The sequence below is a fragment of the Eschrichtius robustus genome, chromosome 7, assembly GCF_028021215.1.
Source record: "Eschrichtius robustus isolate mEscRob2 chromosome 7, mEscRob2.pri, whole genome shotgun sequence".
NCBI classification, from domain to species: Eukaryota; Metazoa; Chordata; class Mammalia; order Artiodactyla; family Eschrichtiidae; genus Eschrichtius; species Eschrichtius robustus.
Window position 1 is genome coordinate 21,822,349 of NC_090830.1, and position 24,441 is coordinate 21,846,789.

The window sequence follows — 24,441 nt, forward strand, 5'->3', positions numbered from 1 at the left end:
TGAAACGGCCACAAGGAGGTAGCATTTCTCCATTCCCCAATCTGGGTACTAGGGCAGCAGAGCCTTTCTGGAAGTCATTGTCCTAGGTTGTAAATTAGAATGGAATTTGCCAGGAGAAATCCCCATAAGTTTATGTCTCATTACTTCTTCTTGGTTTTTAAATTTTTTTTAATCTGGGTAAAGTTTGGAACATTGTCTGTCCTAGGTGTACACAATCTGGTTCATTTGTACATTATGTATGTCTATGAATGTACAGATCCTCTTCCCATGTAAAATATTACAGTGTTCCGTCGACCTCCCTTGCTATATGTTCGGTCTTTTTGATACATGGATATAATATGTATTTGTATATGTATAGTAACACTAATCTTCATTTCTCAATTTCCCCCCTCCTTTCCTTTTAGATGAGCATAGTTTGTTTTCTAAGCCTGTGAGTGTCTTTCTCTTTGGAAATATTTTCATCTGTGTCAGTTATTAGATAATGCCATAAGTGATAATATAGGCTATAGGTCTTTGGCTTTCCGACCTACTTCATGTTTTGTGATTATCTCCAGGCTCATCTATGGTGCCTCAAAGAGCAGTGCTTCAAGGTTTTCCATGGCTAATATTCCATTGTGTACATGGACCACTTCTTCTTGGTGCATTCCTCTGTTGATGGACATGTCCGTTGCTTCCAAGTGTTGCCTATGGTAAATATTGCTGGAGTGCAGGATTGCCAGCCTGTGATTATTGATTTTCATTTTCTCAGGTGATAGACCCAGCAGTGGGTATGATTGATTGACTGCTATGGTAGCTCAACGTTTACCTTTTCAAGGCACCTCAATTGTCCTTTCATTAGTGACTCTTACCACGTCCCCCTTAGAATCGAGGGGACGCATTTCTCCACAATCACGTCAGCATATATTGTTTGCAGGATTTTTGTTGATGGCCATTCTGACTGGTGTGAGCTGATAGGTTTTTGTAATTTGGGTTTACATGCCTGTCAAAATTCCTACAATTCATCATTTTTCCACGCCTTTTACTTTTCTGTTAAAAGAAAAAAGAAAAAAAGTGTGAGTATAATATACCTCTTCAAATTTTCTTTTTGGAAGGTTGCACTCTAGAATTTTTTGGTCGATTTTCGACCTCAGTATTTTTTGGAGGGCAGGTGCCATTTACAGAACTGCCATTGGTGAATATTTAGTGACCTTTGGCAGTGGGTTTAAAGCTGCTGTTGTGGGAAACGGCCACAAGGATGCAGCATTTCTCCATTCCCAAATCTGGGTACTAGGGCAGCAGAGCCGTTCTGGAAGTCGTTTGCCTAGGTTGTAAATTTGGATGGAATGTGCCAGGAAAACCCCCCACAAGTTTATGTCTCATTACTCCTAGTTCGTTGTTTTAATTTTTTCAATTGGGGTAATGGTTAGAATGTTGCTTGTCCAAGGTGTACACACTCTGGTTCATCTACATATTCTATATACCTGTTTATGTAGAGATCCTCTTCCCCTGTAAATTATTACAGAGTGTTCTCTAAACCTTCCTTGCTATAGGGTCGGTCCTTTTGATATATGTATATAATATGTATTTGTATACATATGGTAACGCTAATCTTCATTTATCCATCCCCCCCACCTTTCCTTTTAGATAAGCATAGTTTTTTTTTTTTAAATAAGTCTGTGATTGACTTTCTTTGTGGAAATATGTTCATTTGTGTCCGTTATTAGATAACGCCTATAAGTGATATCATAGGATATAGGACTTTTGCTTTCCGACTTACCTCATGTTCTGTGATTATCTCCAAGATCATCTATGGTGCCTCAAAGAGCAGTGTTTCACTGTTTTCCATGGCTAGTATTCATTGTGTACATGGACCACTTTTTCTTTATCCTTTCATCTGTTGATGGACATTTTGGTTGCTTCACTGTCTTGTCTATTGTGAATAAGGCTGCAGTGCAGCTTTTGCAACCCGGGTCTTCTTCATTCTGGTCTTCTCAGGTGAGAGGCCCATTGGTGATCCTGCTGGATTGAAAGGTACCTCAGTTTTTCCTTTTCAGCGCAGCTCCTTTCTGTTCGCATTATTAGCATTTAACCCTTTTACATCTCACCAGCAGCTACAGGGTACACAGATCTCTAAAACCTCTTCAGCATTTATTGTTTGTAGACTTTTTGCCAATGGTCAGTCGACTGGTGTGAGTTGAAAACTTTTTGTAGATTAGATTGCATGAGTCTCATACTTCCTGAGGTGGAACTTTTATCCATTTTCCTTTCTTTAAAAAGAGAGTGAGTAAAACTTACCTCTTTATACTATCTTGAAAATCCTGCGTGTTTTGAATTTTTTTTTATCCATTCCCTACCTCAGCACACTTTTTTAGGGCAGGTGTCCTTTACAGCCCTGAGTCCTTGTGAATGGTAAGTGACCATTAGCTGTGGGTTAAAAGCTGCTCTTGCGGGAATCGGCCACAAGGCGGCAGCATTTCTCCTTTACCAAATCTGGTTACTAGGGCAACAGAGCCTTACTGGAAGTGGTGTTCTAGGTTGTAAATTAGAATGGAATGTGCGAGGAAAAAGCCCTTTAAGTTTATGTCTCATTACTTCTTGTTGGTATTTTTAAATTAATTTTTATTTTTCATCACAGCAAACTTGATTACAATGTTTTGTTTGTTCTAAGTGTGAAAGATGTGGTTCTTTCACACATACGCATATATCTATTCTTCTTCGGATCCTTTTCCCATGTAGGTTATGACACAATGTTGAGTAGTCTCCTCTTGGTATTGCGTAGGTCTTTGGTGATTATATATTTCACATGTGTTTGTATCTCTCTGTTAACCTCAATATGGTAATGTATCCAATCCTCACACCTTTCCATTTGGTGAACCATAAGTTTTTTTAATGAAGCTATGATAGTGTTTCTCTGTGGAAATATCTTTGTTTGTATCATTTTTTAGGTAACACCTATATGTGATATGATAGGATATGGGTCTTTCGCTTTCTCACTTACTCCAAGTGGCATGATTACATCTAGACTCATCTATGGTGCTGCAAATGGCATTGTTTCATTTTTTCACAAGCTCATATTCCATCTGTACATGTAGCAGTTCTTCTTTGTCCGCCCATCTGTCGGTGGACTTTCTGGTTACTTCCATATCTTGGCTATGGGAATACTATGCAATGCAGATTTGCGTACCTGTGTCCTTCCAATTCTGTCTTCTTAGTTTATAGGTCCAGGAATAGGTCTGCTGGATGCTATGGTAGCTAAATGTTTACCTTTTAAAGGCACCTCTATTCTGTTCTCTTTAGTGGCTCTTTCCAGGTTACGTCCCACATAAAGTTGAGGGTATGCATTTCTTCCCAGCACCTTCAGCATTTATTCTTTGTAGTTTTTGCTGATGGTTATTCTGAGTGGTGTGAGCTGACACCTCTTTGTGGTTGAATTTGCATGTGTCTCATAATGCGTTGAAATTGAGCTTTTAGACATGTCCTTTTTATTTTTCCAGCTGTGATTAGAGCTTATTTCTTCAAAGTGTTTTCTTAAAGTATGTGTCACCATTTGAAATATTTTGGCCATTATCTCCCTCAAGATATTTTGAGGGCAGGTTTCATTTACAGCCCTGCAGTACTTGTTCATATGAAGTGACCATTAGCTCAGGCTTTAAACCTGCTTTTGCAGGTAACGGCCAGAGAGCGGCAGCCTTTCTACGTTCCCCATGCTGGTACCAGGGAAACAGACCTAACGGCCAGTGGTGTTCTTCGGTTGTAAACTGGAGTGCAATGTGCCCGGATAAACCCACAAATGTTGATGTCTCCTTGCTTTTGTTTGTTTTTAAATTTAATTTATATTTATTATTAGAGTAATATTCCATTGTGTACGTGGACCACTTCTTCTTGGTGCATTCCTCGGTTGATGGATATTTTCATTGCTTCCAAGTGCTGGCTATGGTAAATCTTGCTGGCGTACAGGTTTGCCAACCTGTGACTTTTTGATTCTCATTTTCTCAGGTGATAGGCCAAGCAGTGGTTTTGATTGATTGACTGGTAGCTCAATGTTTCCCTGTTCAAAGCGCCTACATTGTGTTTTCATTAGTGGCTCTTTACATGCCCCCCCTTACAACCGAGGGTACGCATTTCTCCACACTCCCTTCACCATTTATTTTTTGCAGCATTTTTCCTAATGGCCATTCTGACTGCTGTGAGCTGATAGGTTTTGTAATATGGGTATGCATGTCATTAAAATTTTTAAAATTCATCATATTCCTACGCCTTTGTCTTTTCTCTTAAAAGAAAAAACCGTGAGTACAATATAGCTCTTGAAATTGTCTTCTTCGAAGGTTGCTCTCTTTTGAATTTTTTGGTCGATTTTTGACCGCAGAAATTTTCTGGAGGGCGGGTGCCATTTACAGAACTGCAAGTTGGTGAAAATTTAGTGACCTTTTGCAGTGGGTTCAAAGCTGCTGTTGTGGGAAACGGCCACAAGGAGGTAGCATTTCTCCATTCCCCAATCTGGGTACTAGGGCAGCAGAGCCTTTCTGGAAGTCATTGTCCTAGGTTGTAAATTAGAATGGAATTTGCCAGGAGAAATCCCCATAAGTTTATGTCTCATTACTTCTTCTTGGTTTTTAAATTTTTTTTAATCTGGGTAAAGTTTGGAACATTGTCTGTCCTAGGTGTACACAATCTGGTTCATTTGTACATTATGTATGTCTATGAATGTACAGATCCTCTTCCCATGTAAAATATTACAGTGTTCCGTCGACCTCCCTTGCTATATGTTCGGTCTTTTTGATACATGGATATAATATGTATTTGTATATGTATAGTAACACTAATCTTCATTTCTCAATTTCCCCCCTCCTTTCCTTTTAGATGAGCATAGTTTGTTTTCTAAGCCTGTGAGTGTCTTTCTCTTTGGAAATATTTTCATCTGTGTCAGTTATTAGATAATGCCATAAGTGATAATATAGGCTATAGGTCTTTGGCTTTCCGACCTACTTCATGTTTTGTGATTATCTCCAGGCTCATCTATGGTGCCTCAAAGAGCAGTGCTTCAAGGTTTTCCATGGCTAATATTCCATTGTGTACATGGACCACTTCTTCTTGGTGCATTCCTCTGTTGATGGACATGTCCGTTGCTTCCAAGTGTTGCCTATGGTAAATATTGCTGGAGTGCAGGATTGCCAGCCTGTGATTATTGATTTTCATTTTCTCAGGTGATAGACCCAGCAGTGGGTATGATTGATTGACTGCTATGGTAGCTCAACGTTTACCTTTTCAAGGCACCTCAATTGTCCTTTCATTAGTGACTCTTACCACGTCCCCCTTAGAATCGAGGGGACGCATTTCTCCACAATCACGTCAGCATATATTGTTTGCAGGATTTTTGTTGATGGCCATTCTGACTGGTGTGAGCTGATAGGTTTTTGTAATTTGGGTTTACATGCCTGTCAAAATTCCTACAATTCATCATTTTTCCACGCCTTTTACTTTTCTGTTAAAAGAAAAAAGAAAAAAAGTGTGAGTATAATATACCTCTTCAAATTTTCTTTTTGGAAGGTTGCACTCTAGAATTTTTTGGTCGATTTTCGACCTCAGTATTTTTTGGAGGGCAGGTGCCATTTACAGAACTGCCATTGGTGAATATTTAGTGACCTTTGGCAGTGGGTTTAAAGCTGCTGTTGTGGGAAACGGCCACAAGGATGCAGCATTTCTCCATTCCCAAATCTGGGTACTAGGGCAGCAGAGCCGTTCTGGAAGTCGTTTGCCTAGGTTGTAAATTTGGATGGAATGTGCCAGGAAAACCCCCCACAAGTTTATGTCTCATTACTCCTAGTTCGTTGTTTTAATTTTTTCAATTGGGGTAATGGTTAGAATGTTGCTTGTCCAAGGTGTACACACTCTGGTTCATCTACATATTCTATATACCTGTTTATGTAGAGATCCTCTTCCCCTGTAAATTATTACAGAGTGTTCTCTAAACCTTCCTTGCTATAGGGTCGGTCCTTTTGATATATGTATATAATATGTATTTGTATACATATGGTAACGCTAATCTTCATTTATCCATCCCCCCCACCTTTCCTTTTAGATAAGCATAGTTTTTTTTTTTTAAATAAGTCTGTGATTGACTTTCTTTGTGGAAATATGTTCATTTGTGTCCGTTATTAGATAACGCCTATAAGTGATATCATAGGATATAGGACTTTTGCTTTCCGACTTACCTCATGTTCTGTGATTATCTCCAAGATCATCTATGGTGCCTCAAAGAGCAGTGTTTCACTGTTTTCCATGGCTAGTATTCATTGTGTACATGGACCACTTTTTCTTTATCCTTTCATCTGTTGATGGACATTTTGGTTGCTTCACTGTCTTGTCTATTGTGAATAAGGCTGCAGTGCAGCTTTTGCAACCCGGGTCTTCTTCATTCTGGTCTTCTCAGGTGAGAGGCCCATTGGTGATCCTGCTGGATTGAAAGGTACCTCAGTTTTTCCTTTTCAGCGCAGCTCCTTTCTGTTCGCATTATTAGCATTTAACCCTTTTACATCTCACCAGCAGCTACAGGGTACACAGATCTCTAAAACCTCTTCAGCATTTATTGTTTGTAGACTTTTTGCCAATGGTCAGTCGACTGGTGTGAGTTGAAAACTTTTTGTAGATTAGATTGCATGAGTCTCATACTTCCTGAGGTGGAACTTTTATCCATTTTCCTTTCTTTAAAAAGAGAGTGAGTAAAACTTACCTCTTTATACTATCTTGAAAATCCTGCGTGTTTTGAATTTTTTTTTATCCATTCCCTACCTCAGCACACTTTTTTAGGGCAGGTGTCCTTTACAGCCCTGAGTCCTTGTGAATGGTAAGTGACCATTAGCTGTGGGTTAAAAGCTGCTCTTGCGGGAATCGGCCACAAGGCGGCAGCATTTCTCCTTTACCAAATCTGGTTACTAGGGCAACAGAACCTTACTGGAAGTGGTGTTCTAGGTTGTAAATTAGAATGGAATGTGCGAGGAAAAAGCCCTTTAAGTTTATGTCTCATTACTTCTTGTTGGTATTTTTAAATTAATTTTTATTTTTCATCACAGCAAACTTGATTACAATGTTTTGTTTGTTCTAAGTGTGAAAGATGTGGTTCTTTCACACATACGCATATATCTATTCTTCTTCGGATCCTTTTCCCATGTAGGTTATGACACAATGTTGAGTAGTCTCCTCTTGGTATTGCGTAGGTCTTTGGTGATTATATATTTCACATGTGTTTGTATCTCTCTGTTAACCTCAATATGGTAATGTATCCAATCCTCACACCTTTCCATTTGGTGAACCATAAGTTTTTTTAATGAAGCTATGATAGTGTTTCTCTGTGGAAATATCTTTGTTTGTATCATTTTTTAGGTAACACCTATATGTGATATGATAGGATATGGGTCTTTCGCTTTCTCACTTACTCCAAGTGGCATGATTACATCTAGACTCATCTATGGTGCTGCAAATGGCATTGTTTCATTTTTTCACAAGCTCATATTCCATCTGTACATGTAGCAGTTCTTCTTTGTCCGCCCATCTGTCGGTGGACTTTCTGGTTACTTCCATATCTTGGCTATGGGAATACTATGCAATGCAGATTTGCGTACCTGTGTCCTTCCAATTCTGTCTTCTTAGTTTATAGGTCCAGGAATAGGTCTGCTGGATGCTATGGTAGCTAAATGTTTACCTTTTAAAGGCACCTCTATTCTGTTCTCTTTAGTGGCTCTTTCCAGGTTACGTCCCACATAAAGTTGAGGGTATGCATTTCTTCCCAGCACCTTCAGCATTTATTCTTTGTAGTTTTTGCTGATGGTTATTCTGAGTGGTGTGAGCTGACACCTCTTTGTGGTTGAATTTGCATGTGTCTCATAATGCGTTGAAATTGAGCTTTTAGACATGTCCTTTTTATTTTTCCAGCTGTGATTAGAGCTTATTTCTTCAAAGTGTTTTCTTAAAGTATGTGTCACCATTTGAAATATTTTGGCCATTATCTCCCTCAAGATATTTTGAGGGCAGGTTTCATTTACAGCCCTGCAGTACTTGTTCATATGAAGTGACCATTAGCTCAGGCTTTAAACCTGCTTTTGCAGGTAACGGCCAGAGAGCGGCAGCCTTTCTACGTTCCCCATGCTGGTACCAGGGAAACAGACCTAACGGCCAGTGGTGTTCTTCGGTTGTAAACTGGAGTGCAATGTGCCCGGATAAACCCACAAATGTTGATGTCTCCTTGCTTTTGTTTGTTTTTAAATTTAATTTATATTTATTATTAGAGTAATATTCCATTGTGTACGTGGACCACTTCTTCTTGGTGCATTCCTCGGTTGATGGATATTTTCATTGCTTCCAAGTGCTGGCTATGGTAAATCTTGCTGGCGTACAGGTTTGCCAACCTGTGACTTTTTGATTCTCATTTTCTCAGGTGATAGGCCAAGCAGTGGTTTTGATTGATTGACTGGTAGCTCAATGTTTCCCTGTTCAAAGCGCCTACATTGTGTTTTCATTAGTGGCTCTTTACATGCCCCCCCTTACAACCGAGGGTACGCATTTCTCCACACTCCCTTCACCATTTATTTTTTGCAGCATTTTTCCTAATGGCCATTCTGACTGCTGTGAGCTGATAGGTTTTGTAATATGGGTATGCATGTCATTAAAATTTTTAAAATTCATCATATTCCTACGCCTTTGTCTTTTCTCTTAAAAGAAAAAACCGTGAGTACAATATAGCTCTTGAAATTGTCTTCTTCGAAGGTTGCTCTCTTTTGAATTTTTTGGTCGATTTTTGACCGCAGAAATTTTCTGGAGGGCGGGTGCCATTTACAGAACTGCAAGTTGGTGAAAATTTAGTGACCTTTTGCAGTGGGTTCAAAGCTGCTGTTGTGGGAAACGGCCACAAGGAGGTAGCATTTCTCCATTCCCCAATCTGGGTACTAGGGCAGCAGAGCCTTTCTGGAAGTCATTGTCCTAGGTTGTAAATTAGAATGGAATTTGCCAGGAGAAATCCCCATAAGTTTATGTCTCATTACTTCTTCTTGGTTTTTAAATTTTTTTTAATCTGGGTAAAGTTTGGAACATTGTCTGTCCTAGGTGTACACAATCTGGTTCATTTGTACATTATGTATGTCTATGAATGTACAGATCCTCTTCCCATGTAAAATATTACAGTGTTCCGTCGACCTCCCTTGCTATATGTTCGGTCTTTTTGATACATGGATATAATATGTATTTGTATATGTATAGTAACACTAATCTTCATTTCTCAATTTCCCCCCTCCTTTCCTTTTAGATGAGCATAGTTTGTTTTCTAAGCCTGTGAGTGTCTTTCTCTTTGGAAATATTTTCATCTGTGTCAGTTATTAGATAATGCCATAAGTGATAATATAGGCTATAGGTCTTTGGCTTTCCGACCTACTTCATGTTTTGTGATTATCTCCAGGCTCATCTATGGTGCCTCAAAGAGCAGTGCTTCAAGGTTTTCCATGGCTAATATTCCATTGTGTACATGGACCACTTCTTCTTGGTGCATTCCTCTGTTGATGGACATGTCCGTTGCTTCCAAGTGTTGCCTATGGTAAATATTGCTGGAGTGCAGGATTGCCAGCCTGTGATTATTGATTTTCATTTTCTCAGGTGATAGACCCAGCAGTGGGTATGATTGATTGACTGCTATGGTAGCTCAACGTTTACCTTTTCAAGGCACCTCAATTGTCCTTTCATTAGTGACTCTTACCACGTCCCCCTTAGAATCGAGGGGACGCATTTCTCCACAATCACGTCAGCATATATTGTTTGCAGGATTTTTGTTGATGGCCATTCTGACTGGTGTGAGCTGATAGGTTTTTGTAATTTGGGTTTACATGCCTGTCAAAATTCCTACAATTCATCATTTTTCCACGCCTTTTACTTTTCTGTTAAAAGAAAAAAGAAAAAAAGTGTGAGTATAATATACCTCTTCAAATTTTCTTTTTGGAAGGTTGCACTCTAGAATTTTTTGGTCGATTTTCGACCTCAGTATTTTTTGGAGGGCAGGTGCCATTTACAGAACTGCCATTGGTGAATATTTAGTGACCTTTGGCAGTGGGTTTAAAGCTGCTGTTGTGGGAAACGGCCACAAGGATGCAGCATTTCTCCATTCCCAAATCTGGGTACTAGGGCAGCAGAGCCGTTCTGGAAGTCGTTTGCCTAGGTTGTAAATTTGGATGGAATGTGCCAGGAAAACCCCCCACAAGTTTATGTCTCATTACTCCTAGTTCGTTGTTTTAATTTTTTCAATTGGGGTAATGGTTAGAATGTTGCTTGTCCAAGGTGTACACACTCTGGTTCATCTACATATTCTATATACCTGTTTATGTAGAGATCCTCTTCCCCTGTAAATTATTACAGAGTGTTCTCTAAACCTTCCTTGCTATAGGGTCGGTCCTTTTGATATATGTATATAATATGTATTTGTATACATATGGTAACGCTAATCTTCATTTATCCATCCCCCCCACCTTTCCTTTTAGATAAGCATAGTTTTTTTTTTTTAAATAAGTCTGTGATTGACTTTCTTTGTGGAAATATGTTCATTTGTGTCCGTTATTAGATAACGCCTATAAGTGATATCATAGGATATAGGACTTTTGCTTTCCGACTTACCTCATGTTCTGTGATTATCTCCAAGATCATCTATGGTGCCTCAAAGAGCAGTGTTTCACTGTTTTCCATGGCTAGTATTCATTGTGTACATGGACCACTTTTTCTTTATCCTTTCATCTGTTGATGGACATTTTGGTTGCTTCACTGTCTTGTCTATTGTGAATAAGGCTGCAGTGCAGCTTTTGCAACCCGGGTCTTCTTCATTCTGGTCTTCTCAGGTGAGAGGCCCATTGGTGATCCTGCTGGATTGAAAGGTACCTCAGTTTTTCCTTTTCAGCGCAGCTCCTTTCTGTTCGCATTATTAGCATTTAACCCTTTTACATCTCACCAGCAGCTACAGGGTACACAGATCTCTAAAACCTCTTCAGCATTTATTGTTTGTAGACTTTTTGCCAATGGTCAGTCGACTGGTGTGAGTTGAAAACTTTTTGTAGATTAGATTGCATGAGTCTCATACTTCCTGAGGTGGAACTTTTATCCATTTTCCTTTCTTTAAAAAGAGAGTGAGTAAAACTTACCTCTTTATACTATCTTGAAAATCCTGCGTGTTTTGAATTTTTTTTTATCCATTCCCTACCTCAGCACACTTTTTTAGGGCAGGTGTCCTTTACAGCCCTGAGTCCTTGTGAATGGTAAGTGACCATTAGCTGTGGGTTAAAAGCTGCTCTTGCGGGAATCGGCCACAAGGCGGCAGCATTTCTCCTTTACCAAATCTGGTTACTAGGGCAACAGAGCCTTACTGGAAGTGGTGTTCTAGGTTGTAAATTAGAATGGAATGTGCGAGGAAAAAGCCCTTTAAGTTTATGTCTCATTACTTCTTGTTGGTATTTTTAAATTAATTTTTATTTTTCATCACAGCAAACTTGATTACAATGTTTTGTTTGTTCTAAGTGTGAAAGATGTGGTTCTTTCACACATACGCATATATCTATTCTTCTTCGGATCCTTTTCCCATGTAGGTTATGACACAATGTTGAGTAGTCTCCTCTTGGTATTGCGTAGGTCTTTGGTGATTATATATTTCACATGTGTTTGTATCTCTCTGTTAACCTCAATATGGTAATGTATCCAATCCTCACACCTTTCCATTTGGTGAACCATAAGTTTTTTTAATGAAGCTATGATAGTGTTTCTCTGTGGAAATATCTTTGTTTGTATCATTTTTTAGGTAACACCTATATGTGATATGATAGGATATGGGTCTTTCGCTTTCTCACTTACTCCAAGTGGCATGATTACATCTAGACTCATCTATGGTGCTGCAAATGGCATTGTTTCATTTTTTCACAAGCTCATATTCCATCTGTACATGTAGCAGTTCTTCTTTGTCCGCCCATCTGTCGGTGGACTTTCTGGTTACTTCCATATCTTGGCTATGGGAATACTATGCAATGCAGATTTGCGTACCTGTGTCCTTCCAATTCTGTCTTCTTAGTTTATAGGTCCAGGAATAGGTCTGCTGGATGCTATGGTAGCTAAATGTTTACCTTTTAAAGGCACCTCTATTCTGTTCTCTTTAGTGGCTCTTTCCAGGTTACGTCCCACATAAAGTTGAGGGTATGCATTTCTTCCCAGCACCTTCAGCATTTATTCTTTGTAGTTTTTGCTGATGGTTATTCTGAGTGGTGTGAGCTGACACCTCTTTGTGGTTGAATTTGCATGTGTCTCATAATGCGTTGAAATTGAGCTTTTAGACATGTCCTTTTTATTTTTCCAGCTGTGATTAGAGCTTATTTCTTCAAAGTGTTTTCTTAAAGTATGTGTCACCATTTGAAATATTTTGGCCATTATCTCCCTCAAGATATTTTGAGGGCAGGTTTCATTTACAGCCCTGCAGTACTTGTTCATATGAAGTGACCATTAGCTCAGGCTTTAAACCTGCTTTTGCAGGTAACGGCCAGAGAGCGGCAGCCTTTCTACGTTCCCCATGCTGGTACCAGGGAAACAGACCTAACGGCCAGTGGTGTTCTTCGGTTGTAAACTGGAGTGCAATGTGCCCGGATAAACCCACAAATGTTGATGTCTCCTTGCTTTTGTTTGTTTTTAAATTTAATTTATATTTATTATTAGAGTAATATTCCATTGTGTACGTGGACCACTTCTTCTTGGTGCATTCCTCGGTTGATGGATATTTTCATTGCTTCCAAGTGCTGGCTATGGTAAATCTTGCTGGCGTACAGGTTTGCCAACCTGTGACTTTTTGATTCTCATTTTCTCAGGTGATAGGCCAAGCAGTGGTTTTGATTGATTGACTGGTAGCTCAATGTTTCCCTGTTCAAAGCGCCTACATTGTGTTTTCATTAGTGGCTCTTTACATGCCCCCCCTTACAACCGAGGGTACGCATTTCTCCACACTCCCTTCACCATTTATTTTTTGCAGCATTTTTCCTAATGGCCATTCTGACTGCTGTGAGCTGATAGGTTTTGTAATATGGGTATGCATGTCATTAAAATTTTTAAAATTCATCATATTCCTACGCCTTTGTCTTTTCTCTTAAAAGAAAAAACCGTGAGTACAATATAGCTCTTGAAATTGTCTTCTTCGAAGGTTGCTCTCTTTTGAATTTTTTGGTCGATTTTTGACCGCAGAAATTTTCTGGAGGGCGGGTGCCATTTACAGAACTGCAAGTTGGTGAAAATTTAGTGACCTTTTGCAGTGGGTTCAAAGCTGCTGTTGTGGGAAACGGCCACAAGGAGGTAGCATTTCTCCATTCCCCAATCTGGGTACTAGGGCAGCAGAGCCTTTCTGGAAGTCATTGTCCTAGGTTGTAAATTAGAATGGAATTTGCCAGGAGAAATCCCCATAAGTTTATGTCTCATTACTTCTTCTTGGTTTTTAAATTTTTTTTAATCTGGGTAAAGTTTGGAACATTGTCTGTCCTAGGTGTACACAATCTGGTTCATTTGTACATTATGTATGTCTATGAATGTACAGATCCTCTTCCCATGTAAAATATTACAGTGTTCCGTCGACCTCCCTTGCTATATGTTCGGTCTTTTTGATACATGGATATAATATGTATTTGTATATGTATAGTAACACTAATCTTCATTTCTCAATTTCCCCCCTCCTTTCCTTTTAGATGAGCATAGTTTGTTTTCTAAGCCTGTGAGTGTCTTTCTCTTTGGAAATATTTTCATCTGTGTCAGTTATTAGATAATGCCATAAGTGATAATATAGGCTATAGGTCTTTGGCTTTCCGACCTACTTCATGTTTTGTGATTATCTCCAGGCTCATCTATGGTGCCTCAAAGAGCAGTGCTTCAAGGTTTTCCATGGCTAATATTCCATTGTGTACATGGACCACTTCTTCTTGGTGCATTCCTCTGTTGATGGACATGTCCGTTGCTTCCAAGTGTTGCCTATGGTAAATATTGCTGGAGTGCAGGATTGCCAGCCTGTGATTATTGATTTTCATTTTCTCAGGTGATAGACCCAGCAGTGGGTATGATTGATTGACTGCTATGGTAGCTCAACGTTTACCTTTTCAAGGCACCTCAATTGTCCTTTCATTAGTGACTCTTACCACGTCCCCCTTAGAATCGAGGGGACGCATTTCTCCACAATCACGTCAGCATATATTGTTTGCAGGATTTTTGTTGATGGCCATTCTGACTGGTGTGAGCTGATAGGTTTTTGTAATTTGGGTTTACATGCCTGTCAAAATTCCTACAATTCATCATTTTTCCACGCCTTTTACTTTTCTGTTAAAAGAAAAAAGAAAAAAAGTGTGAGTATAATATACCTCTTCAAATTTTCTTTTTGGAAGGTTGCACTCTAGAATTTTTTGGTCGATTTTCGACCTCAGTATTTTTTGGAGGGCAGGTGCCATTTACAGAACTGCCATTGGTGAATATTTAGTGACCTTTGGCAGTGGGTTTAAAGCTGCTGTTGTGGGAAACGGCCACAAGGATGCAGCATTTCTCCATTCCCAAATCTGGGTACTAGGGCAGCAGAGCCGTTCTGGAAGTCGTTTGCCTAGGTTGTAAATTTGGATGGAATGTGCCAGGAAAACCCCCCACAAGTTTATGTCTCATTACTCCTAGTTCGTTGTTTTAATTTTTTCAATTGGGGTAATGGTTAGAATGTTGCTTGTCCAAGGTGTACACACTCTGGTTCATCTACATATTCTATATACCTGTTTATGTAGAGATCCTCTTCCCCTGTAAATTATTACAGAGTGTTCTCTAAACCTTCCTTGCTATAGGGTCGGTCCTTTTGATATATGTATATAATATGTATTTGTATACATATGGTAACGCTAATCTTCATTTATCCATCCCCCCCACCTTTCCTTTTAGATAAGCATAGTTTTTTTTTTTTAAATAAGTCTGTGATTGACTTTCTTTGTGGAAATATGTTCATTTGTGTCCGTTATTAGATAACGCCTATAAGTGATATCATAGGATATAGGACTTTTGCTTTCCGACTTACCTCATGTTCTGTGATTATCTCCAAGATCATCTATGGTGCCTCAAAGAGCAGTGTTTCACTGTTTTCCATGGCTAGTATTCATTGTGTACATGGACCACTTTTTCTTTATCCTTTCATCTGTTGATGGACATTTTGGTTGCTTCACTGTCTTGTCTATTGTGAATAAGGCTGCAGTGCAGCTTTTGCAACCCGGGTCTTCTTCATTCTGGTCTTCTCAGGTGAGAGGCCCATTGGTGATCCTGCTGGATTGAAAGGTACCTCAGTTTTTCCTTTTCAGCGCAGCTCCTTTCTGTTCGCATTATTAGCATTTAACCCTTTTACATCTCACCAGCAGCTACAGGGTACACAGATCTCTAAAACCTCTTCAGCATTTATTGTTTGTAGACTTTTTGCCAATGGTCAGTCGACTGGTGTGAGTTGAAAACTTTTTGTAGATTAGATTGCATGAGTCTCATACTTCCTGAGGTGGAACTTTTATCCATTTTCCTTTCTTTAAAAAGAGAGTGAGTAAAACTTACCTCTTTATACTATCTTGAAAATCCTGCGTGTTTTGAATTTTTTTTTATCCATTCCCTACCTCAGCACACTTTTTTAGGGCAGGTGTCCTTTACAGCCCTGAGTCCTTGTGAATGGTAAGTGACCATTAGCTGTGGGTTAAAAGCTGCTCTTGCGGGAATCGGCCACAAGGCGGCAGCATTTCTCCTTTACCAAATCTGGTTACTAGGGCAACAGAACCTTACTGGAAGTGGTGTTCTAGGTTGTAAATTAGAATGGAATGTGCGAGGAAAAAGCCCTTTAAGTTTATGTCTCATTACTTCTTGTTGGTATTTTTAAATTAATTTTTATTTTTCATCACAGCAAACTTGATTACAATGTTTTGTTTGTTCTAAGTGTGAAAGATGTGGTTCTTTCACACATACGCATATATCTATTCTTCTTCGGATCCTTTTCCCATGTAGGTTATGACACAATGTTGAGTAGTCTCCTCTTGGTATTGCGTAGGTCTTTGGTGATTATATATTTCACATGTGTTTGTATCTCTCTGTTAACCTCAATATGGTAATGTATCCAATCCTCACACCTTTCCATTTGGTGAACCATAAGTTTTTTTAATGAAGCTATGATAGTGTTTCTCTGTGGAAATATCTTTGTTTGTATCATTTTTTAGGTAACACCTATATGTGATATGATAGGATATGGGTCTTTCGCTTTCTCACTTACTCCAAGTGGCATGATTACATCTAGACTCATCTATGGTGCTGCAAATGGCATTGTTTCATTTTTTCACAAGCTCATATTCCATCTGTACATGTAGCAGTTCTTCTTTGTCCGCCCATCTGTCGGTGGACTTTCTGGTTACTTCCATATCTTGGCTATGGGAATACTATGCAATGCAGATTTGCGTACCTGTGTCCTTCCAATTCTGTCTTCTTAGTTTATAGGTCCAGGAATAGGTCTGCTGGATGCTATGGTAGCTAAATGTTTACCTTTTAAAGGCACCTCTATTCTGTTCTCTTTAGTGGCTCTTTCCAGGTTACGTCCCACATAAAGTTGAGGGTATGCATTTCTTCCCAGCACCTTCAGCATTTATTCTTTGTAGTTTTTGCTGATGGTTATTCTGAGTGGTGTGAGCTGACACCTCTTTGTGGTTGAATTTGCATGTGTCTCATAATGCGTTGAAATTGAGCTTTTAGACATGTCCTTTTTATTTTTCCAGCTGTGATTAGAGCTTATTTCTTCAAAGTGTTTTCTTAAAGTATGTGTCACCATTTGAAATATTTTGGCCATTATCTCCCTCAAGATATTTTGAGGGCAGGTTTCATTTACAGCCCTGCAGTACTTGTTCATATGAAGTGACCATTAGCTCAGGCTTTAAACCTGCTTTTGCAGGTAACGGCCAGAGAGCGGCAGCCTTTCTACGTTCCCCATGCTGGTACCAGGGAAACAGACCTAACGGCCAGTGGTGTTCTTCGGTTGTAAACTGGAGTGCAATGTGCCCGGATAAACCCACAAATGTTGATGTCTCCTTGCTTTTGTTTGTTTTTAAATTTAATTTATATTTATTATTAGAGTAATATTCCATTGTGTACGTGGACCACTTCTTCTTGGTGCATTCCTCGGTTGATGGATATTTTCATTGCTTCCAAGTGCTGGCTATGGTAAATCTTGCTGGCGTACAGGTTTGCCAACCTGTGACTTTTTGATTCTCATTTTCTCAGGTGATAGGCCAAGCAGTGGTTTTGATTGATTGACTGGTAGCTCAATGTTTCCCTGTTCAAAGCGCCTACATTGTGTTTTCATTAGTGGCTCTTTACATGCCCCCCCTTACAACCGAGGGTACGCATTTCTCCACACTCCCTTCACCATTTATTTTTTGCAGCATTTTTCCTAATGGCCATTCTGACTGCTGTGAGCTGATAGGTTTTGTAATATGGGTATGCATGTCATTAAAATTTTTAAAATTCATCATATTCCTACGCCTTTGTCTTTTCTCTTAAAAGAAAAAACCGTGAGTACAATATAGCTCTTGAAATTGTCTTCTTCGAAGGTTGCTCTCTTTTGAATTTTTTGGTCGATTTTTGACCGCAGAAATTTTCTGGAGGGCGGGTGCCATTTACAGAACTGCAAGTTGGTGAAAATTTAGTGACCTTTTGCAGTGGGTTCAAAGCTGCTGTTGTGGGAAACGGCCACAAGGAGGTAGCATTTCTCCATTCCCCAATCTGGGTACTAGGGCAGCAGAGCCTTTCTGGAAGTCATTGTCCTAGGTTGTAAATTAGAATGGAATTTGCCAGGAGAAATCCCCATAAGTTTATGTCTCATTACTTCTTCTTGGTTTTTAAATTTTTTTTAATCTGGGTAAAGTTTGGAACATTGTCTGTCCTAGGTGTACACAATCTGGTTCATTTGTACATTATGTATGTCTATGAATGTACAGATCCTCTTCCCATGTAAAATATTACAGTGTTCCGTCGACCTCCCTTGCTATATGTTCGGTCTTTTTGATACATGGATATAATATGTATTTGTATATGTATAGTAACACTAATCTTCATTTCTCAATTTCCCCCCTCCTTTCCTTTTAGATGAGCATAGTTTGTTTTCTAAGCCTGTGAGTGTCTTTCTCTTTGGAAATATTTTCATCTGTGTCAGTTATTAGATAATGCCATAAGTGATAATATAGGCTATAGGTCTTTGGCTTTCCGACCTACTTCATGTTTTGTGATTATCTCCAGGCTCATCTATGGTGCCTCAAAGAGCAGTGCTTCAAGGTTTTCCATGGCTAATATTCCATTGTGTACATGGACCACTTCTTCTTGGTGCATTCCTCTGTTGATGGACATGTCCGTTGCTTCCAAGTGTTGCCTATGGTAAATATTGCTGGAGTGCAGGATTGCCAGCCTGTGATTATTGATTTTCATTTTCTCAGGTGATAGACCCAGCAGTGGGTATGATTGATTGACTGCTATGGTAGCTCAACGTTTACCTTTTCAAGGCACCTCAATTGTCCTTTCATTAGTGACTCTTACCACGTCCCCCTTAGAATCGAGGGGACGCATTTCTCCACAATCACGTCAGCATATATTGTTTGCAGGATTTTTGTTGATGGCCATTCTGACTGGTGTGAGCTGATAGGTTTTTGTAATTTGGGTTTACATGCCTGTCAAAATTCCTACAATTCATCATTTTTCCACGCCTTTTACTTTTCTGTTAAAAGAAAAAAGAAAAAAAGTGTGAGTATAATATACCTCTTCAAATTTTCTTTTTGGAAGGTTGCACTCTAGAATTTTTTGGTCGATTTTCGACCTCAGTATTTTTTGGAGGGCAGGTGCCATTTACAGAACTGCCATTGGTGAATATTTAGTGACCTTTGGCAGTGGGTTTAAAGCTGCTGTTGTGGGAAACGGCCACAAGGATGCAGCATTTCTCCATTCCCAAATCTGGGTACTAGGGCAGCAGAGCCGTTCTGGAAGTCGTTTGCCTAGGTTGTAAATTTGGATGGAATGTGCCAGGAAAACCCCCCACAAGTTTATGTCTCATTACTCCTAGTTCGTTGTTTTAATTTTTTCAATTGGGGTAATGGTTAGAATGTTGCTTGTCCAAGGTGTACACACTCTGGTTCATCTACATATTCTATATACCTGTTTATGTAGAGATCCTCTTCCCCTGTAAATTATTACAGAGTGTTCTCTAAACCTTCCTTGCTATAGGGTCGGTCCTTTTGATATATGTATATAATATGTATTTGTATACATATGGTAACGCTAATCTTCATTTATCCATCCCCCCCACCTTTCCTTTTAGATAAGCATAGTTTTTTTTTTTTAAATAAGTCTGTGATTGACTTTCTTTGTGGAAATATGTTCATTTGTGTCCGTTATTAGATAACGCCTATAAGTGATATCATAGGATATAGGACTTTTGCTTTCCGACTTACCTCATGTTCTGTGATTATCTCCAAGATCATCTATGGTGCCTCAAAGAGCAGTGTTTCACTGTTTTCCATGGCTAGTATTCATTGTGTACATGGACCACTTTTTCTTTATCCTTTCATCTGTTGATGGACATTTTGGTTGCTTCACTGTCTTGTCTATTGTGAATAAGGCTGCAGTGCAGCTTTTGCAACCCGGGTCTTCTTCATTCTGGTCTTCTCAGGTGAGAGGCCCATTGGTGATCCTGCTGGATTGAAAGGTACCTCAGTTTTTCCTTTTCAGCGCAGCTCCTTTCTGTTCGCATTATTAGCATTTAACCCTTTTACATCTCACCAGCAGCTACAGGGTACACAGATCTCTAAAACCTCTTCAGCATTTATTGTTTGTAGACTTTTTGCCAATGGTCAGTCGACTGGTGTGAGTTGAAAACTTTTTGTAGATTAGATTGCATGAGTCTCATACTTCCTGAGGTGGAACTTTTATCCATTTTCCTTTCTTTAAAAAGAGAGTGAGTAAAACTTACCTCTTTATACTATCTTGAAAATCCTGCGTGTTTTGAATTTTTTTTTATCCATTCCCTACCTCAGCACACTTTTTTAGGGCAGGTGTCCTTTACAGCCCTGAGTCCTTGTGAATGGTAAGTGACCATTAGCTGTGGGTTAAAAGCTGCTCTTGCGGGAATCGGCCACAAGGCGGCAGCATTTCTCCTTTACCAAATCTGGTTACTAGGGCAACAGAGCCTTACTGGAAGTGGTGTTCTAGGTTGTAAATTAGAATGGAATGTGCGAGGAAAAAGCCCTTTAAGTTTATGTCTCATTACTTCTTGTTGGTATTTTTAAATTAATTTTTATTTTTCATCACAGCAAACTTGATTACAATGTTTTGTTTGTTCTAAGTGTGAAAGATGTGGTTCTTTCACACATACGCATATATCTATTCTTCTTCGGATCCTTTTCCCATGTAGGTTATGACACAATGTTGAGTAGTCTCCTCTTGGTATTGCGTAGGTCTTTGGTGATTATATATTTCACATGTGTTTGTATCTCTCTGTTAACCTCAATATGGTAATGTATCCAATCCTCACACCTTTCCATTTGGTGAACCATAAGTTTTTTTAATGAAGCTATGATAGTGTTTCTCTGTGGAAATATCTTTGTTTGTATCATTTTTTAGGTAACACCTATATGTGATATGATAGGATATGGGTCTTTCGCTTTCTCACTTACTCCAAGTGGCATGATTACATCTAGACTCATCTATGGTGCTGCAAATGGCATTGTTTCATTTTTTCACAAGCTCATATTCCATCTGTACATGTAGCAGTTCTTCTTTGTCTGCCCATCTGTCGGTGGACTTTCTGGTTACTTCCATATCTTGGCTATGGGAATACTATGCAATGCAGATTTGCGTACCTGTGTCCTTCCAATTCTGTCTTCTTAGTTTATAGGTCCAGGAATAGGTCTGCTGGATGCTATGGTAGCTAAATGTTTACCTTTTAAAGGCACCTCTATTCTGTTCTCTTTAGTGGCTCTTTCCAGGTTACGTCCCACATAAAGTTGAGGGTATGCATTTCTTCCCAGCACCTTCAGCATTTTTTCTTTGTAGTTTTTGCTGATGGTTATTCTGAGTGGTGTGAGCTGACACCTCTTTGTGGTTGAATTTGCATGTGTCTCATAATGCGTTGAAATTGAGCTTTTAGACATGTCCTTTTTATTTTTCCAGCTGTGATTAGAGCTTATTTCTTCAAAGTGTTTTCTTAAAGTATGTGTCACCATTTGAAATATTTTGGCCATTATCTCCCTCAAGATATTTTGAGGGCAGGTTTCATTTACAGCCCTGCAGTACTTGTTCATATGAAGTGACCATTAGCTCAGGCTTTAAACCTGCTTTTGCAGGTAACGGCCAGAGAGCGGCAGCCTTTCTACGTTCCCCATGCTGGTACCAGGGAAACAGACCTAACGGCCAGTGGTGTTCTTCGGTTGTAAACTGGAGTGCAATGTGCCCGGATAAACCCACAAATGTTGATGTCTCCTTGCTTTTGTTTGTTTTTAAATTTAATTTATATTTATTATTAGAGTAATATTCCATTGTGTACGTGGACCACTTCTTCTTGGTGCATTCCTCGGTTGATGGATATTTTCATTGCTTCCAAGTGCTGGCTATGGTAAATCTTGCTGGCGTACAGGTTTGCCAACCTGTGACTTTTTGATTCTCATTTTCTCAGGTGATAGGCCAAGCAGTGGTTTTGATTGATTGACTGGTAGCTCAATGTTTCCCTGTTCAAAGCGCCTACATTGTGTTTTCATTAGTGGCTCTTTACATGCCCCCCCTTACAACCGAGGGTACGCATTTCTCCACACTCCCTTCACCATTTATTTTTTGCAGCATTTTTCCTAATGGCCATTCTGACTGCTGTGAGCTGATAGGTTTTGTAATATGGGTATGCATGTCATTAAAATTTTTAAAATTCATCATATTCCTACGCCTTTGTCTTTTCTCTTAAAAGAAAAAACCGTGAGTACAATATAGCTCTTGAAATTGTCTTCTTCGAAGGTTGCTCTCTTTTGAATTTTTTGGTCGATTTTTGACCGCAGAAATTTTCTGGAGGGCGGGTGCCATTTACAGAACTGCAAGTTGGTGAAAATTTAGTGACCTTTTGCAGTGGGTTCAAAGCTGCTGTTGTGGGAAACGGCCACAAGGAGGTAGCATTTCTCCATTCCCCAATCTGGGTACTAGGGCAGCAGAGCCTTTCTGGAAGTCATTGTCCTAGGTTGTAAATTAGAATGGAATTTGCCAGGAGAAATCCCCATAAGTTTATGTCTCATTACTTCTTCTTGGTTTTTAAATTTTTTTTAATCTGGGTAAAGTTTGGAACATTGTCTGTCCTAGGTGTACACAATCTGGTTCATTTGTACATTATGTATGTCTATGAATGTACAGATCCTCTTCCCATGTAAAATATTACAGTGTTCCGTCGACCTCCCTTGCTATATGTTCGGTCTTTTTGATACATGGATATAATATGTATTTGTATATGTATAGTAACACTAATCTTCATTTCTCAATTTCCCCCCTCCTTTCCTTTTAGATGAGCATAGTTTGTTTTCTAAGCCTGTGAGTGTCTTTCTCTTTGGAAATATTTTCATCTGTGTCAGTTATTAGATAATGCCATAAGTGATAATATAGGCTATAGGTCTTTGGCTTTCCGACCTACTTCATGTTTTGTGATTATCTCCAGGCTCATCTATGGTGCCTCAAAGAGCAGTGCTTCAAGGTTTTCCATGGCTAATATTCCATTGTGTACATGGACCACTTCTTCTTGGTGCATTCCTCTGTTGATGGACATGTCCGTTGCTTCCAAGTGTTGCCTATGGTAAATATTGCTGGAGTGCAGGATTGCCAGCCTGTGATTATTGATTTTCATTTTCTCAGGTGATAGACCCAGCAGTGGGTATGATTGATTGACTGCTATGGTAGCTCAACGTTTACCTTTTCAAGGCACCTCAATTGTCCTTTCATTAGTGACTCTTACCACGTCCCCCTTAGAATCGAGGGGACGCATTTCTCCACAATCACGTCAGCATATATTGTTTGCAGGATTTTTGTTGATGGCCATTCTGACTGGTGTGAGCTGATAGGTTTTTGTAATTTGGGTTTACATGCCTGTCAAAATTCCTACAATTCATCATTTTTCCACGCCTTTTACTTTTCTGTTAAAAGAAAAAAGAAAAAAAGTGTGAGTATAATATACCTCTTCAAATTTTCTTTTTGGAAGGTTGCACTCTAGAATTTTTTGGTCGATTTTCGACCTCAGTATTTTTTGGAGGGCAGGTGCCATTTACAGAACTGCCATTGGTGAATATTTAGTGACCTTTGGCAGTGGGTTTAAAGCTGCTGTTGTGGGAAACGGCCACAAGGATGCAGCATTTCTCCATTCCCAAATCTGGGTACTAGGGCAGCAGAGCCGTTCTGGAAGTCGTTTGCCTAGGTTGTAAATTTGGATGGAATGTGCCAGGAAAACCCCCCACAAGTTTATGTCTCATTACTCCTAGTTCGTTGTTTTAATTTTTTCAATTGGGGTAATGGTTAGAATGTTGCTTGTCCAAGGTGTACACACTCTGGTTCATCTACATATTCTATATACCTGTTTATGTAGAGATCCTCTTCCCCTGTAAATTATTACAGAGTGTTCTCTAAACCTTCCTTGCTATAGGGTCGGTCCTTTTGATATATGTATATAATATGTATTTGTATACATATGGTAACGCTAATCTTCATTTATCCATCCCCCCCACCTTTCCTTTTAGATAAGCATAGTTTTTTTTTTTTAAATAAGTCTGTGATTGACTTTCTTTGTGGAAATATGTTCATTTGTGTCCGTTATTAGATAACGCCTATAAGTGATATCATAGGATATAGGACTTTTGCTTTCCGACTTACCTCATGTTCTGTGATTATCTCCAAGATCATCTATGGTGCCTCAAAGAGCAGTGTTTCACTGTTTTCCATGGCTAGTATTCATTGTGTACATGGACCACTTTTTCTTTATCCTTTCATCTGTTGATGGACATTTTGGTTGCTTCACTGTCTTGTCTATTGTGAATAAGGCTGCAGTGCAGCTTTTGCAACCCGGGTCTTCTTCATTCTGGTCTTCTCAGGTGAGAGGCCCATTGGTGATCCTGCTGGATTGAAAGGTACCTCAGTTTTTCCTTTTCAGCGCAGCTCCTTTCTGTTCGCATTATTAGCATTTAACCCTTTTACATCTCACCAGCAGCTACAGGGTACACAGATCTCTAAAACCTCTTCAGCATTTATTGTTTGTAGACTTTTTGCCAATGGTCAGTCGACTGGTGTGAGTTGAAAACTTTTTGTAGATTAGATTGCATGAGTCTCATACTTCCTGAGGTGGAACTTTTATCCATTTTCCTTTCTTTAAAAAGAGAGTGAGTA